Source organism: Orcinus orca, chromosome 2, assembly GCF_937001465.1.
Source record: "Orcinus orca chromosome 2, mOrcOrc1.1, whole genome shotgun sequence".
Lineage (NCBI taxonomy): Eukaryota > Metazoa > Chordata > Mammalia > Artiodactyla > Delphinidae > Orcinus > Orcinus orca.
Genome location: NC_064560.1, coordinates 177,662,100 through 177,681,225, shown reverse-complemented (window position 1 = coordinate 177,681,225; position 19,126 = coordinate 177,662,100). Strand labels below are relative to the sequence as shown.

Here is a 19,126-nt window from a genome sequence, read left to right as displayed (position 1 = left end):
TCTATATATTGACTGCCTTATCTGTCTTGTTAAAAAGTGACATCTACAGCAGTCCCTGGAAAAACGTAGTCCCTTTTGTTTAATTCCAAAAAAACCTAATTTTAGAAGTATCCACTTTAATATATTTTAAACTAGAACTACTTAACTGTAGATGATGCTAGGAAAGACAATGATTTTGAGCAAGCCATGAAGTACAAATCTAGTTTTCTTCCTCTGGAAGCTTTGATAGATATTTAAATTTAAAAGGTACTTTTATTAGCTATATTTACACTTCTATAGGCTGTACTCTTTAAGAATGACTAGTTTAATAGATTCCTTGGTTCATTTCTATATTCACAGCAAGTGTCAAGTTGTCACATTTTATTCATCAGTATTCCTTATCTCTTGCACTTTTCAAAGTTCTGTGACTTTCAAACACATTGAACCTCCTTACTTTTACAACTTCCCTATCAATCATTATTTTACTCATTATGTCAATATTACATTATCTGCCTACTGAATTTTAACCACCATGTTAAGAGAAATGGTAATGTAATATATTCTAAATGTCACTATGATTGCATGGGCAACAGATCAATTGTAATCAACTGGTTGATTGTGAGGTAAGAATGGTTGTTCATGAATGGGTAACCACTACCTTCCCTGTCCTTCCTCATAGCTCACAGTATTTCAAGTTGAGACATTAACTGGGTGCCACGTATGATACTACTACCAACTTACTCTCAGCAAATGTCAAATACCCATAGTGAATAGGGTACTTTTAATTTTCCATATAGTTTAAGGTCAGGCAAAGCACAAAAAGGTTAAGGTTAATGGCTTATGATAGTGATGACAATGATAATTCACTTTTATGGAATGTTTACTAGACGTCAGTTTCTGCACTAAACTTTTAAGTATATGTTATCTCATATAATCCTAATAGCAATCTTCAGTGTGAGGATGTTTTAGCATGTCCAGTTTACAGGTGGAAAAACACAGATTCGTAAGTTGGATATTTACCCAAGATCATATGGCTAAGAAATTTTAGATCTAAAATAATAATCTAGACTGCTTGATCAAAATGCTTAGATTCTTAACCAGTCTAGTCATGCCAGTCTTCTTAAATTACAATGGGTGAAGTTATAGAATGATGTTTAGGTGGGACAGTGTAAAAAAAAACCCTTGCCCTAATCATTGACTGACAACACTAACCCCAGCTCTCTAACTAAATGTGTTTTGAGTTTTCCAGTTAGCAAGGAAGAGATCCTTCCTAAAAGAAGTTAGAGGTATCTAGTAAGGACTGGTCTCCATTTGCTTTAAGGAGAATAATTAAATTACTAAGTTCAAAGATAAAATATTCACAGGAAACTACTTATGTTTATATATATTCTATTTTTAAACGATTAAGCCTAAATTGTCATAAAATTGTTTTATAACCCACTTTTTAGCAAAACGCTACATTTTATATAAGTATTGCACCAGTTAAAATATCCTTACTTATTATATTTATAATGATGATGATAATGACAAGAAGAGGAAAAGGAGAAAGAGAAGGAGGAGAGAGAAGGAGAGGGAGGAAGAGGAGGAGGAAAAAGAAAGGGAGATGAACAAATAGAGGAGGATGGATGGGGGAAGAGGAAGAAGAAAGAAGGAAAAGATACATCATGCTTATATTTTCAATTAATTTTATGGATTATTAGATGAATTAATTATTTCAAGGCTATTTTTAGAGCTTCTATTTTTTGTGGACTTAAATAAAAATTTTAAATCACTTTATAATTGAAGGTAAAATCAATGATCACATTCTTTCAGCAAACAGAACTGTGAGCCAAGACACTTGTGTGGGAGGCTCTAGGTGCGAAATTTAATTGGTATCTGCTTAAACGCAAGTTGAAAAATGCAGTAGGTTAGAACGTGAAACAAGCAGGAGTCAGGACAATAATGTGTCGCATGGTTGCTAAGGTCAATTAAAGAGTAATCAGGGCAGGTAACCTGGATAGGCAAAGGCAGGAAAGAATAGTTCAAGCACAAAGACTAAGGGTGCTGACTCTCCAGTACATGTTCAGCACCTTGGATAGCTCTTTGGGGGGCTGGGCAGTTAACGTTTTAAGTGTAGACTTCTAAACTTCGAAACTCAGAATAGGTTAAAATAAGTACATAACCGATTTTAAACCAGGATTAGTTCATATAAATTTTAACAAATTAAAATCTGTTAATTTCCTTGTCAGACTAAAAGATGTTGTCATCCTGCCTGACTTGGAGACCCATGGGGATGCCCATGGTTTTAACAGAGCTGGAGAGCCAAGTAAAGGGCTTCATCATCTTGTATGTTGAGCAGGAGTTTAGCTGAGGTCTGGGGCCCTATTTGCAAATCACAAGTGCACTATTACCCAGAGAGATACATTAGTAGTGATATTAATTTAAATTTATAAAGGACTCCACCATAACAGAGATCATAGAAAGCCTTAATCCAGCTGTATAAGTACACGTCAAAAGATTTTCTAGACCGCCAAAGTATTTTTTACCCTTCTACACATCAGCTGTTATCACCTTTATTGATCAATTCCACTCTCTTTTGAAGTCCCTTTTACTATTTTTCATATTTTTAAAATTGAGAAAATGTATTTCCCAGTAAATATACTTAGGATCCTATTTCTGTATTTATTTCCGTAACTGCAGGGTGTTATTCATGTTTGCATACCCAGAACTAAAGACTCAATTTGCCGTATAGTAGGACCTTGGTAAATGGTTGTTGAATGAAGTAATGAACAGGCGGCCATTCTATATAACCGGTAAATTATAAAGGCACATTATATAAACACAGATAAGAGATGTAATCAAATAAACCATATGACAAAAGTTAATTGGTATGTCTGTTGATCAAACTAGACATTAATCCAACTTCTAAGAATCCCCTAGGGACATATTGCTGGCACAGAATATTTTACTTACCTTAAGCTAAAGTCACTTCTCTCCTAAAACTATGTAAACATCTACACAACTATCAACACTGACACATCTTTATCTGCAAATATCTGCTCTCTAAACTTCTCTGGTCAATCTGTTCTTCAAATGTGCCAAACTTGTTCATACCTTACTGTGTGTACTCTTGATGTGTGTGCCCTTGGCTTTGAACAATCTTGTTACAGATATTCTCATGCCTGACTGCGTCTTCTTATCTGGGTCTAAGTTCAATGTCACCAACTAGAGAGGCCTCCCTAAATAGCCAATATAAAATAGCATGCCCACTCCATCCCAGTACCACATTGCTCTGATTTATTTTTCTCTCGACATTCATCACTCACTTAAACTACCTTATTTAGGAACTTTAACTTGTTTATTGTTTCAGCTAGAATGCAAACTCAACTTATCTGTCATGTTCACAGTTGGATCTTCAATGCCTAGAACTGTGCCTATCAAAAAATATTTGTTAAATAAATGAATAAGTAAAGCTGCCCTATACTGGCTTTATAGATTGAAAAGCAAGTCTAGTATCTAGAAGAAATAAGAATTGACAGAAAATCTGAGTGAGACATTGGTTACTCATGGGGGTAATGTTATACTTGGTTTTACTGATGTTAGGTTATAAGAGCATGGTTACAACAAAATTAAATTCAGAGTAGTTATCAAAGACTACACACACACACACACACACACACACACACACACACAGGATTCCTTTAGGCAATGAACATTCAGACTGTTTTTCTGTGACAATACAGGATCATGCACTTCTACTTACAATATACACATGAAATAAGAAGTGCATGTGACAAGGCTCTGAGAAATGAGCTGGTAAGTCATGTGTCTGTTTCCTGAGTTTGTATTATTCTGATACCCATGTTAATGTTATCAAAGCAACTCATAGCAAATTTTAAGAAAGCATGAAGTCTGTTCTCGAGAATATTCAGCATGATTCAAAAAAGAAAAAAAAACTCTTTTAAAGCTTCATTCAGTTAAGACCAAAAATTCTAATGTTTAAATACGTATCAGTGTTTACTAATATATATATATATATATATATATATATACACACATATACACACACAATAAATAGAAAGAGTATGTAAAGATACTAAAATTCCTGGCATAAATCTTCTATTTGGCTTGCAAAAATTAATTTTCATAATAATGAAGCCCGTACTTCTGTGATTCCATATAACTTGTAAAATAACTTGTAAAAGCTATATTCCCTACAACATAACTTGTATCTTCTGTTGTGATCCTATTCTACAATTACAGTTAATATAACTCTCAATCCTGCGTTAGCTTTGTGGGGAATTTTATGCAAATAAGTAGGAACTACCGATAAGACAACATCTGATAATATACACGACACACATATATAATGATCACCTAGAACAATGTCCTTCACATCACCAATGCGGAAAATGCTAATGGTGGTAATGTTCTCCCCCAGTTCCACTTCTTTTACGAAAAGACATGCATCGTAATTGTCATAACCCAAAATGACAATTTTAAGAGATTACTGTGCAGTTGGTAGACAGAAGCTCCAACCTCTAAAATATATGCCAATGGGGGACTGCAAGAGTGTGATTAGAAAAATATCTGTTTGCCTCAACTATCAAATCTATGGTGGTTAGTACACAGAAGACTGATTTTTCTTGGGTTAAGGGTTATAGAAGATAAAGGTGGTTTAGGGTAGAAGTTAAGCATGAATCTGAATCCCGAGTTCACCATTTAAGAGCTAGGGGACACTGGGCAAGTTATTTCACCTCTGTAAGCCTCATCCCTCATTTATATAATGAGGGATGATAATAATATCTGCAAAATAGCTGATACACAGTTGTAATGAGAATTAAATGTGACAATCCACATAAAACACTCAGCATAATACTTTGCATATAAAACATTTACACATAAAGCACTTTATACATAAAACATTTAATTAAATGTTAAATGCTTTGCTAATAATATTATTTCAGCCTTGAGATTTTCACCTCCTAGCTAGTAATAGCATAGTACTCCTGAGCACCCAATTGGGTCAGACAGTCAAAGAGAAAGGCATTAAGCACACACATTTTTTTCCCTGCCACAAAGTTCTGAGTTTTAGGATCATAATATTAGTATACGATCTTCAGTAGTCCCTGCTTCCCAGAGAACCAAGATCCTTAGAGGAAAGGCGAGAAATGGGTGATTGAAGTGACGATGGGAGGGGACCAAGAGAGAGGGAAGGAAACGTGTCTGAAGTGACCCTGTGTCTTTTCACTCCTTCCATGCCCTTTACAGATCCAAGTATGAATAAAAGGAAGGCATTCTATATTCCTTGTCAAGACAATACAACGGTAGACGGGTATTTATTGGACATTTAGGTTCTTAAGCTATCCTTGTACTTTGGGAGATGACATATGTATGGCAAAATCACAGTCCCTAAATAAGCTTATGATTTCGTTGAGGGCTAAGCACTAACAACTGTATCAGTAAGTAACAACGTGGTAAACAGTGAAGTACTATAAGGTGTAGGGGGAGGTCTGGGGAGAGGTATTCCATTTTCTTCTTTCTGTCATCATCTCAACCTGGCTACGAAAGCTCAACCACATGGGGCTCATACCAGGTAGATGTAGGTAAACTGTGAGCTCCCCATGCTTCGTCAGAACGGAACATTTAAAGAGCCACATTGTGGATGGGAGAAAAGAGATGGCTTAACGTTATTATTGGCTTTTGGGTTTTCTTACTCTTTATTCCAGACTTACATAAGCCAGATTTGATCCTATGGATCACCTATGCCTACAGAAAACGTACAAAAATACACAGATTTCTAAAAGAGCACCAAAGGCATGAAACACTGAATACCTGGAACTGCAAACTCTGAAGACTTGACTTAATAGGGAGAAAATGAGCTCACATATTTGACTTTGACTTTCCCCTGGGAACAAACACTTCAAATGAGCTAGTTAAGGAGCCATGTGGAGGAGAATAAAGGCTCAATCAGAAGTTAACAAAAAATGGCCTCCAAAGACCTGACTCAATCAGGAACTTAAATGTTTATAAAACCAGATCTGAAATACACAGATCCAACGTCAGGGTGAGAAAGGGTAGAATTCCGAAGTAGCTGAGGAACTGATAAACCCCAAATGAAGTTGACTGTACCCTTTGTTAATTAGCTTCACTTAAGTCCTGTTGGTCTCAAGATTGTAAGTGTCCAAATAAAGGGCAACACTGAGACTCCTACTCCCTGGACAGCCTTCATCCCTGCCTCTCTTTTCAGGTGAAGAGGAACTCAATTGCTCTGCTGAAGGTAGCATGTGATTCCAACATCTACCTACCAGGCTAAAAATCTACACATACACATTCCCTACCACCTACCCCCCGCCTCCTCCCTACAAACCCCCCAGAAACAGACAAACAAAAAGCCACCTCTCCATTTTCTCTCCCAACCAACGGAAATCCTCCAGTGTCAGAACAGGTCCACATGGCAAGTTGCAGACTGTCTCTAAAGTTAAAATCCCCAAGACGGCCACAGTCAGAGGTCACCCTGTCAGTGACATCTGCTCTTCCATTACTTCGCACAGGCTTTCCCAGCACTACTGGCCCGTCAGGTGCTTTGTGCAGACGAATTCCCTATGTACCTCATATGGAGAGGAAGGCTGACACACGGTATAAACACTCTCTACCACCAGAGGAATCCACTAGCAAGCTAGTTTTCTGGAACCTTCGTTCATAAGCTTACCTTCTTTTCACAACATTCCACCTCCCATCCACAGAAGCTCACACCATCCAAAAAAAAGGCTGAGTAGGAGAAACTAATTCAGAATCTTGGGTAAGCGTATTACCTAAGAGGTTGTTTCTCCTTGTCTCAGTATTCAGTAACCTCCACTATACTTTCCCCCTTCCACCCTCCACCTACCGTTCTGCAGTTTCTACCTAATATACATTGGAATGTCCCTTGTTTCTTCCCCACCCCACCATCTATAATGCATCTCAAGTTGCAGTCACTCTTCCCATGCACACATGGAATCTTCCTCTTTGGGGATCTTAAGATAATATCTCTGCTGGGAATAGTGCTTCCCCATTCATATCCATCTGACTGCCCTGTCCCAACAATCTAAATTATTATTCCCTCTCTCCTCATAATGCCTTAATTATTTTAGCGAACGCCTATATCCCCCAAGATGTTTTGTAGAGTAGGCACTTATTTGTAGATATGAACCACACAAAGACTCAGTGAGTTGTTAATTTCACCTTTCTAGTTTCAGAGAGCTTGGATTTCCTTTAAGGAATTACAAAGTATGAACAAGTCAAATTTCTAAAAATTCCAGTCTTTGTAGAGCCTCATTCAAGGCTCTACAGCTTCTTTGCTTCTAAGGACTGTGAGTTTTAGCCCTAAAACTGCCTGAATAATTTCCGTCAGCATTGCTATATGCAGGGCTTTTTTTTTTTTTTTTTTTTGGCTCATCCTAACTTTGTTCATTTTATAATGTGAATGTTAAAAAAGAGGGGGAATCTACATATTCAGAAGTCTACAAATTGAGAAAAGGTTTGGCAAAGACAGCAAATATGCCTAACCTATCCCTTTGAAAAAAAGAAAAGCAATTCACAGTTACCATGATCCTCTGTAGGCGCACAAGTCTTACCTAAACAATTTCATACTTAATGTATAACATGAAAACATTTTTTATTCAATAGCATATGTAGCCATGGGTCTGAAAAAGAAACATGTACAGCACAAGGAGAGTTGAGTATCACCTTTAGAGATAATATTATTTATCCATAAGACGCTACAGGGCAGATTGACTATCGGAAGAGGGACCTTAAAAGTCTACAGATACACCTGCCATCTTGTTACTGCACTGAACTGCATCCTCTGGAAGAGCTTCAGAGGTGCCAGCTTTCAAGATGGTTAAAGAGATACAACAAGGAGTAAATAGGCATCAATAATCTTACTTTGCTGTTGACTGCAAAAGGGTTTATAAAATAATTGATATTCCAGGTTTCCAAGTACTCAAAATACGCATCATAAATTCACTAGAGATTCAAGAAGGATTCAGATTAATTGATGGATAGCTACTTACAGTTACTTGAAAAATGGTTATTGGGCTTCCCTGGTGGCGCAGTGTTTGAGAGTCCGCCCGCCGATGCAGGAGACACGGGTTCGTGCCCCGGTCCGGGAAGATCCCACAGGCCGCGGAGCGGCTGGGCCCGTGAGCCATGGCCGCTGAGCCTGCGCGTCCGGAGCCTGTGCTCCGCAACGGGAGAGGCCACAGCAGTGAGAGGCCCGCGTACCGCAAAAAAAACACCCCAAAAAACAAAAACAACAACAAAAAATGGTTATTAATTTTAGAAGAGCTATACTTTGGATATATCCTCTAAATTCTTGAGGTGGACGTCATAAGAAAAAAAATCTATGTTTTTTCATGCCTTCAGTCTTGTTACCAGCATAAGGAAAAACATGCTGAACCAACACGGTATGTAATCCTGCTTTCCACACGGGAAACATCATTCTGCAACTGCGAAAAACCTAAAACAAATCACCTAGGGGAGGTGTGTAGGTACAACGTGGTTGGAAAGTTTCATAGAACAGTCATAAGCCACGGATTAGGGCTGTGCACAGCAACACGGGTGGAACTGAGAAGAGACATCGGGTTCAAATACTCTGACCTCTCATTGTACCAAAAAGCAAATAAGACTCAGGGAGATGGTCAAGAGGCCTGACCAAGGTCATACAGCTACTTACTACTGAATCATGACTAGAAATACCATCTCTGGGCTCTTCCCTTTTTATAGGACAATCTTTGGACCTAGTCCATAGAAAGATTAGAGATAAAATACTGTGACTATAAAGTCCTGTGGCATTTCAATAACAAGCTCTCCTTGGAAGGGCTACAAGAGATATCTGTGTGTTCTAGGAAGATATATAATAGTGAATGAATCTCCAGTACAGCAATACCCCAGACTAAAACCTATATTGCTGCTAAATTTGAAAAATACTTCCTGATACACTGCATTCAAATGATTTTTGACAGCAGCATTCATTGTCTCTGGGATCTTAGAATTTGGTAGAAAACTGGCTTTGTTTTCCTGTGCTAAAACTGTTTCTTTTCATGATTTCAATTTCTAGCAGTAAATGCTGGTTCACAGACATATTCAGGAAAGCACAGGTATGACACACCCACTAGGCTTTGGGATGACTTTTTTTTTTTTTTTTACTCTAAAAGTAAAGCTGAAAAATTTCCTCCCAATGCTTTCCTATAACTCATTATAGTTTTACCAGAAGAGATGAACAAATCTTTGAAAGATAACTTCCAGCAGGTAGGTTTTTGTCTTGTTTGTTCTACTTATCTTTACCAAAATAATAATATCATAAACATCTGTCTCCACAGGAACCCTCAATCATCTGGTAGGAAAACATAAAGATCATTCTAACCTAAGAAACTATAAACTATGTGAACACAGGGACTGTCGTTACAGACCTGTACTTCTTTTATATTTTTCATTCAATCTAACCTAGTGCATAGTAAAAACCTAGTTTTGGAGAAGAGCAATAAATTTGAAGCCAGGAAACTTTCAGTTTAATCCTTGGCTCTTCCACTGACTAGTTGTAAATCTTTTTTTTTTTTTTTTTAATTGGGGTATTGTTGTTTTACAATGTTGTGTTAGTTTATACTGTACAGCAAAGTGGAGTTCCCTGTGCTGTACAGCAGGTTCTCATTAGTTATCTATTTTATACATATTAGTGTACATATGTCAATCCCAATATCCCAATTCATCCCACCCTCTTCTTTCCCCCCTTGGTGTCCGTACATTTGTTCTCTACATCTGTGCCTCTATTTCTGCCTTGCAAACCAGTTCATCTGTACAATTTTTCTAGATTCCACATATCTTGAACAGAATACTTTAACTTCTACAAGTCTCAATGACCTCTTCTGAAAAGACCTCATCTTCTTAGATTGCACATCTCACAGGACTGTTGAGAGGATTAAATGAGCTAATGTATATAATCAAATAATTAAGCAAAAGACTCTAAGACTATAACACTATAGGTGCTCAAAAAATGTTAATTTAATTTATTCATTGCTGGCATTCCAAACATAACTGTTAGATTGAAATGGACTGAATTCACCTCCCATTGAAATGTGGCCCAGTCTCGGGAGGAAGAGAGCAGATGTTTTTGCTGATTGATATGCTGCGTAGAATTTTGTGAAATGAAGAAAAAGCAAAGCTAGGAGAGGGAGCTGAAATCACTTGTAGAGACTACCTACAGTGGCATGTGGCCACTAGCACACAAGGTAAGGTCCACAGAACAATGACTAATTCAGTTGAAACAAAGCGTGTTTGACAAGGATGAAACATGTGTTGGGGAAACTCGGGACAGGATGAGTGCCACTAAAAATTAGAAAGACCAAACTTGGCTACTGACAACTTCCAAGGATATATAACAACTAGGAAATAGCAACAGAACATGTAATCAGAGGATGCTTGACCTTGGCTAAGTGGATTATTCCAACAGGTATAATTAAAGACTGCCATATGGACTGCAGAGTAGCTAGTTACCAATATGACTGTAGTTTCAGAGGCATCGAAAGGAACCCACTGCCAAATAAATACCTCTGTCACCCAGGCCTCAATGCTGAAATTACACTCTTAGACTATATCTCCGCTGCAATGCCTTGAATTATTAATAATGTGTTCTTTGTTATGTAATAATTTATTATATCATTTTCCTAGATCAGACTTTTACACGGGAAAGAACGGGGAATAAATGAGGACCTTGGGTACTAGGGAAGGGTAGAAGGCAGGGGAGTGACAAAGGAGAGAGACAGATATGAACCTGAGAAGCTACGGACTGGAACTATTAATGGCTTTTCCTTCATTAGTAGGACTTTCCTTGGAAAATGTAAGTACTGCCAGTTTGAGAGTCAGTCCTCAAACATGGACTAATAGTAGCTGTGCATTAAATGTAAAGTTATACATGTTTTACAATATATTTTTAAAATAATGAATGCCATAATCACCAACACTTGTCTACAACTGGCCCTGTACAAAATGTGTTACATACACTAGGCCCTGTGAGCTGGGTCTGTTATCATTCCCATTTTATATCTGAGAAAGCTTGGGTTAGGATGGATTAGCTAATTTGTCTGTTAAATGGCAGAGTCAGGACCCTGGTCAGACATTATGACAAAGGGGAGCAAATGCAGACACATATGAACATGAAATCCATGTTTATACAATGTCATAGGCAACAGAATGAGAAGGTAGGTTCTTACAGAGCTGAGAATTTCTCTTCTAGCATGATGACAGCAACGAAAGTGCTTTCAGACACCTGACTTATAACCAGAATTTTTACACCCAAAAGTAACCTATCAATTATTAGACTACTTAGGCCCAAGCTGTTATAATAGTAAGCTAATTTATAATCATTGTTAATTACAAAACCATCACACGTTAAGTAACAATACAATAGCAACAAGAATAAACTATCCTGTACCTGGAAGAAACAGACTCATGCAGTCAACCTCAGGCTTACCTTCTCAGAGTACAGGCATATTAACAATGATGGATGTGTAAGCAAAGAGGTATAAATCTGGATGCAGGGACTCTTGCACATCAGCTAGAAGGAACTGAGATGACCAAGGGCTCTGCTTTTGCCAGATACCATTTCACATATTCACTAAAATAGTCCATCATCTGCTCTGAGGCAATTAAGTTGTTTAAGTTCTTATGTCTGCCCTGCTTCTTTCAGTCGCACCCAGCTGGCAAAATAATTTAATTTCAAGGTACTAAACAGGAATCTATTCTTCTGTATCTTCCTACAAGATAAAGAAAAGCATTATGGTATACTACTGTATCTATTTTTAAATGCCACCCAAAAATTCCGTTTTCTGATAACCAAAATTCTTGCCACTGCCCAGCATCAAAGATGGTTTTGCTGTGAATAGCTATTCACCAAAATGATAAAGACTTAAAGTTCCGCCTCCAACCTCCTTGTTGACACTAGTGCTGTAAAGGTCTTCTAAGAATCATTCTGGGCTTCCCCGGTGGCGCAGTGGTTAAGAATCTGCCTGCCAGTGCAGGGGACACGGGTTCGAGCCCTGGTCCAGAAAGATCCCACATGCCGCGGAGCAACTAAGCCCGTGCGCCACAACTACTGAGCCTGCGCTCTAGAGCCCGCAAGCCACAACTACTGATCCCACATGCCACAACTACTGAAGCCCGCATGCCTAGAGCCCATGCTCCACAACAAAAGAAGCCGCCACAATGAGAAGCCCGTGCACCGCAACAAAGGGTAGCCCCTGCTCGCCACAACTAGAGAAAGCCCGTGTGCAGCAAAGAAGACCCAACGTAGCCAAAATAAATAAAATAAAATATATAAATTTATTTTAAAAAAAAAAAGAATCATACTGAATTTTGATTCTGCTAAGGGTAACATTTGTTCCCCATTTTCATTGTTTCCTTCCATTTGGAGAGATGTCCCATACATGCAACACTCCTGGCAGTCCCCCAAAGAAGGAACTGTGGTTTAAGTCTGCCTAATTCTGAAGAGTAGTATTAACAAGACTGCTTAGCTATGAGACCTGAGCATCACTCTATAACACAGCCTTTATGGAATTCAGTGGCATCACATTGGTAGCTTGAACCTGACCAAAGTGGCAGTACTTACACCACAGAAATCTATAGACACTAAAACCCAGCCCCTCCCCCACAAGTGTTAGCCACCTGCCAGTATACCACCGAATGGAAGACATATTATAATCTTCACCTATCTAACTCCTGTGTTCACCTCAGTTGATAATGAACTCAGTAGGGGGTACCATTTACTGCACTGTCCCAATCTCCAACAATTTCCAGAGGATTTTCTACTTGCTATTTCTCCCAATCATCAGGAAAATGAAAGGTTTTTAAAAGGGTATCTGTCTAGTTCTGTATGTCTCAGCTCAAAAAGAGAATAAATATAAAACCTTGAAGAATGGCCAGACTGTAAAGCAAAATAAAATCTACAACCATTTAAAACTTTTCTGGAAATTGTTCATAAAACTCTTTTCCTTGAAATAAGTAAAACAAGAGAAAAATAGTTTACTTTCTCATCTTTCCTGTAATATTTTATGTGACTTTATAACTTTAATGCATAGCCTCCTTTTTTATAAAAGAGGTATTCACCCCTGAAAAATCTGAAGCTGCAATTTTAGCAGATTCTACATAGCGGTGCTGGTATTTCAGTCACATGATCTAAATTACAGAGTACCTGCTCTGCCTGCAATTCTGACGCTTCCCTACTCAGCCTCCTACAGGGCTCTAAGCAGAAGTTTCCATCACTTCATTTACAAAAAAGATAACACTTTAATTAAAACAGCTGCATGGAAACAGCCATTGGAATTAATAATAATATTCTAAGGCAACTTTAAAAGAAAACCTTGATTGAAATACAGGTAGTTTCCTTCTTAATTTTTACCTTTCTTCTTTCAAGCTTTTGTTAAAAGAATGCACCAAATCTTAACCTGTACACAAATGTACTATGGTCAGTTTGACCATCTGGGGCTAATGTGAAGTCACTACAGACTCCATCATACACAGTGTCCTGGAGAGAATACTGAACAGGTAAAGACCTGACGTGTTACCCTAGATTTGGGGACACCACATAACCTTGGGTGGGTTCTGTAATTTTGCTAGGATCATTCTCTCATCTATAATATTATTCTACAGGGTTTCTAGGCCCTTCCTGCTCTGGCATCCCAGGCACCCTCTCTCTGTAAAGTCTCAGCGGTGGCCTGCCAACCTCTGTCTCAGCTACAGGCATGTTACCATAACCTGCCATGCACTGTTTGAGTTAATTAAAGGGAAGTGATTACGTTTTGCCTTTTAAACCTTTCTGAACTCCACGTTCTACCTCCCATCTCCGCACGCAGTACCTAAAATGGTGCGGTGCTATGGTACACGGCATCATTGCGCCTGTTCTCCCCGAAACCTCTGCTGTCAACGTGTCTTCCCCACCCTTCGCTTCTCAAATAATTAGAAGGCAGTGAATTCCACTTAAAGCCTCCTGTTCCCCGAAGTCTCCGCCCCCTTTCACACTCAGGATGGGATCTTTGTTCAGTTTTCTTACAGCCACTTTGACGAGCTGACATATTGGCTCCAGACCCTCCGCCTTTCTCCCCCCCTCCCACCCCCTATTCCACTCCTTCCCTTGACGAGCTGGAGAGGAACAGCTTGAGGTAGCTGTTTCAATTATAGGCTGCATCAGTTAAAGTGATGGTATTTTTTACATAGAACATCTTGAACCAAATTTAAACATGGTCGTTACTATCTGCTCATCTCGGTAAGGTTTCTGTGGGTCATCGTGGACTTTCCAGAATCACCAAGTCTCTAGGTTGGAGGGCCCCTGGGTGCCACCTGGTCCAGTTACCCATCTGATCCATAAGTCTCCATGATGCCTCTGTCAAGGGGTCCTTCAGCTTCTGCCTGTGCCCACCCGGCAGCTGGAAACCCACCACCAGAAGGAGAGGCAGCTCTGGGACAACGCAGGCTTGCCTTGTACTCAACTCTTACATCTTATATCTAAACAGCGTGTGTGTATCTCTGAGTCTAAAATATATATTCTATTTCCATCCCAGTTTAACAGATGGAGGGAAATGGGGACAGGCAGGCTAAGTCGCTTGCCTGAGGACTCACATAAGTGTCAGACCTAGGATATGAGCCTAGACCCACCCCTTAAGTCCCGAGGCTATACTGTCTCTATCTTCATAATGAGTACTGAAAATGCCCCCTTGATTCAATTTATTAAACCACTTTAAATATTTACCTAATTCATTTTTTATTTGCAAGTGTTCTCTGTGTCTCATTATTTACTGCTAACTCTCCACTCCTGCTTGCTACTGACTTCAAAAACAAACCCATTCCAGCTCCCTCGGCCCCTATAATGAGAATGTTCACCTCCATTTCCCTCATTTATTCTAATCTTACCCACCCTTCAGGGCCTGGCTTAACTTCATCACCTGCAGGGACTCCTCCCAGCTACTCAATTCAACAATTCTTCTGCCAACAGAAACAAACGGCTTACTCACTCTTGCTAAATAATTATTCTTAATATCTGGGTTCTCAGTTTGACTGTAATCTCACCTACAAGGTAACTGATAGCTTGAGTTTTTATTGGCGCCCCCCTGGCCCCATAGCAGTAGTTTAACAAACAGGTTGAACAATTTCAGAATATGATTCCGAATACCTTAAGGACGCTTCTGTCTTATTTCCTTTGAAAATGCTTCGGGGTGACAGATTCATCAATAACCTCACTTCTAGTCTGGGATAAATAAATTATTCTGAAACTCACCCAACTAATGTTGACATCTTCTCTACTTGATAGCAGGGCCTGAAACTTATCTCAGGGGGTTAGCTGATGCATTTCTGCAGGCTGACCACCAGATGGCGCGCTTTCCTTTCTTTTCGAGGCTATCCAGCCCCTGACTCAGAGCCTTCAGAAATCTGAAAATTTACTTTGCAAAAAGGCTTTGGTGACACTGCTTCATCCAACCACCCATGCCATAATACAAAGAACCCAACATTATCCTAGTCTCTAGAAAGGAGAGGATCCTCAAACACCATCCCATCTTAAGTATGTTCACTAAACAGATGGGAATCCAGGGACAAGAAGGGATGGGAATAGGGGGGATAGTACACCAGTAATACATCCCAAAGCCCACACTTTCCCCTCCACATTCAGTATGACACCTTCATATGGCAGTAGGGCTGAGCACTGGACAAGCCTTTAGATGCCTCTCCTTAAATTCTAGGCAGATCAGTTCTTAGCCAGAGAGGCTGGGGGTGGAACTCTATTAATATCGCTTATTCACTGCAATGCCCCAAATATCTTGAGAACCAGATTTCCTTTCCCACGTGAAGACAGCCTACCATAGTTCTTTCCTAAAACCTTGACAGTTTTACAAGCAGGGTGGTGAGTGGCCTTTCTTTCTTTGAAAAAGTGTATATAAATGTACCTATTCATAGAAATCTGACAGAGCTGACACCTGGTTCTCCAAAAATGTAGCTTCACTCTAACCACATTCCACTGACATTTATAGAATATGATTATTTTTGATAGTGGGGAACAAAGGGGGAAGGGTAATCAGAATTGTAAAGCACACACTTTCATCCAAAGTTTCCCCACTGCAAAGTGAATCGTTATTTTCAGGATAAACGTGCAGTACCCAAATGTAATATTTCTTCTCTTCCCTCTTCCTGGGAAGAGATGCTTTGCCTCTCCCTAGTGGACCTCACACCTGCTTCTCCATGCTCTTTACTTCACTAGACATTCCTCTTCTCCCAGACCTGCTGACGTGCACATCCAGACAGCCACGCAAAGCTACTGGTTCTCTGAGAAGTGACAAAGTGCTTTTTGAACAGTACACAGGCCTGCTCTCTTAAGTGTTGGGGAAAGGCCATCAAATTCTGGGCAGGATGCAATTCAAGTCAAATATGACATGTTGAAAGTTAATGACTTTATTGCGCTTCATGGTTTATATAATTCAGTCATAAGCCATGGCAGGTTGGGCACATTTATTTCAGACAGTTAAGAATTAGGAGGACTTGAGGCTGTCAGCTTTACCAGATGGTCATTAACTGGAAACATGCTATTTAAGCAAGGTACACTCAAGGGGGAAAAGGCTCAGAGAGTTTCGTTCGCCATGAACCTCTACCTCTTCATACCTACCTCTCAGGCAGGGGTGAGCGTCGCAGAGAAGGAAGGTGTGCTGAGAGAAAAAGTTTGTCTTACCTCTTTCCTAGCTGCCCTCGGCAAGATGAGGTGGCAACGTGCACACTGTGAGGATTCGACTTACAACATCAGAGATAAAGTAACTGAGCCAACAGCACAGAAATTCATTTCCACGTGCTATACTCTTCACAACATGCTATGAACTTGAGACCAAAAAGGTGAGAAGAAACTGGGCACAGAATTTCACTGGGGCAAAGTTGAAAGAGTGGGGATTAAGCAGGGATTAAAAAAAACAGTGGAGAGATGGTGAAGGGGGGTAGGCAGGAAGGCAGACCGCAGAGGTCTGAGAGTAGCGAGGGAGTTTCTGAAAATTAACTAAATGCATTTTATCTACTTCCACTGACCATAAGTGGTTTCATTTTCATTGTAACATGTTCAAGGGATTCTGTCCTCAGAGTTGTTGGGAATCTCAACACTTGTGTTTAATGACATACCAGGGAACCCAGGGTACAAGACAGGTAAGATAAATGGACTAATGGAAGGATTGCATCTTATAACCACCTGTTTATGAGCAAAACCCAGTCATAAAAGCAGCTGTAAGCAGAAAACACAGAAACATTATTTTGTCCTTTTGACATACATTATAGTCTTTAAACCCCATAAGAGAAGCAAAGATTGTAAAGAACTGATTGTAATTGTCATAATTAACCGCATGCACTTCTCCACTACATTGTACAGCTTTGCAACTGGTAGACCCGATCAGGTATAAAAGAAAACAGAGCTTTTGAAATCTCAGGAGATGGAGGAAATGACCCTTATCCAATCCCTCTCATTCTAAATTACTATTGGTAGAGGCAAGATAATTCCCCAGCCATTTCAAATACGGAAAACATTCATAGAGAGGACACAACTGGCATCTAAAGTCATATTTCACCATTTTGGATGTGATTTGGAATGGGGGTTGGCAAAGAATGGAAACGATGATCAGATAAGATGTGTATGAACACTGAAGCAGATGTTCTTGTAGTCATTTCTTGGAAGACGTGAAATGGTTGTATGAAAAAAAAAGCAGTCGTGTCTTAAAGAAATAAACTTACCTGGAAACTCTGAAGACCTCTAAAGGGTTGGTTGAGTAAAAGCAAAAATCTCAGTCTCTTACACCCAAACACACACACACACATATAACATGCTCATACGCTTCTGGAAAATTTGGACTTAATATCTTCATTACTTTAAAAAAAAAAAATAACTCAAAGTAATCCAAAAAAACCAAGATATGAAATAATAAAAAATTCTTCCTTTAGATTGGAAAAAGGAGATAGACAGGATAGTGATAGAATTCAGCTATAGAGTGTGAGATTTTAATTTAGGAGCTAATATTCAGAAGAATGTAAGTTCATGGGATTTTAGAGCTGGAAGACACCTGGCCCACTATGTTGCCTCCTGCCTATTCCAATTGTCACATCAACTTTACTATAGTTCACAGAATGAAATATTATGCATATTCAAGGTCAACATTCTTTCCATAAGCAAGAAGGAGCAGATGCCAAGGGGGCCAAAGTGTATGAGCAAGATAAAGGAAGAATGAGACCAGAAGATACTGAAAAGGGGTGACTGCAGAAATTAAAATTACTAAAAATAAGAATTTGCAGAGGAATACATTGAGGTTAAATTTTGAAAAACGCCTCGATTTTAATTATGCTGTACCTATCTGTGAATGTTGGCTAAATTTCTTCAGTTGTCTCCTAATTCAGAGAGACAGAGCTATTCCAAATCACAAACAACTCAATAAAATCAATGCCATGTATTACCACAAAACTCGGATATTATATTTTAGTCATATTTTTTTGATGAGTGTTTTTACTTGTAGATGTAGAAATTACAGTTCAACTAAGAAAGAGCCTGGAATATGAATCTGTAAGTACATAACTCAAATAAGAATTCTGTAAAATGTGGATGATAACTTCTATACTGCCCTTATAGTTTCATTCAGCCAAAGATTGTTTCAACGGATTTTTTTTTGCAGGCCTGTGACAGCAAGACATCACTGGTTGGTTACTCCAACTATCACTCATTATTATTTAAAGAATTTGACATCACATAGTAATATGTTATCAAATATGCTAGTGGCTAGGAAGCAGCAGAAAGCAGACAGAAAGGGATTATTATTAAATGAGGCACAGCCAACATATAATGCTTATCTGAATATAAAACCATTTTTTGGCTGTTCTATGCATAATGGTGAACTAAATATAAAACCATTTTGTGGTTCCTCAATAATATTTTTTCAACCAAGTCATAAAACTTTAACAAATTCTGACCAAATATAAGTCAACCTTACCTTTTCTTTTTTTTAAGTGTCTAGCCAGTTTATACACCACACTGGTAGTAGAATCAGGGCTGGTTCTCTTTGCACTGAATCAGGTACCTGCCTCTTTTAATATGATAATCTTCTAGGTGTGATAATAATCTTCTAGAAGGAGA

The 19,126-nt window shown here is 38.9% G+C and overlaps 1 protein-coding gene across 8 annotated transcripts in view; it reads right to left on the bottom strand.

Annotated features, from left to right (window-relative positions):
* NRXN3 (neurexin 3) overlaps positions 1-19,126 on the bottom strand; it is a 1,701,263-nt gene that overhangs the window by 986,641 nt on the left and 695,496 nt on the right. The gene's annotated exons all lie outside the window — the stretch shown is intronic.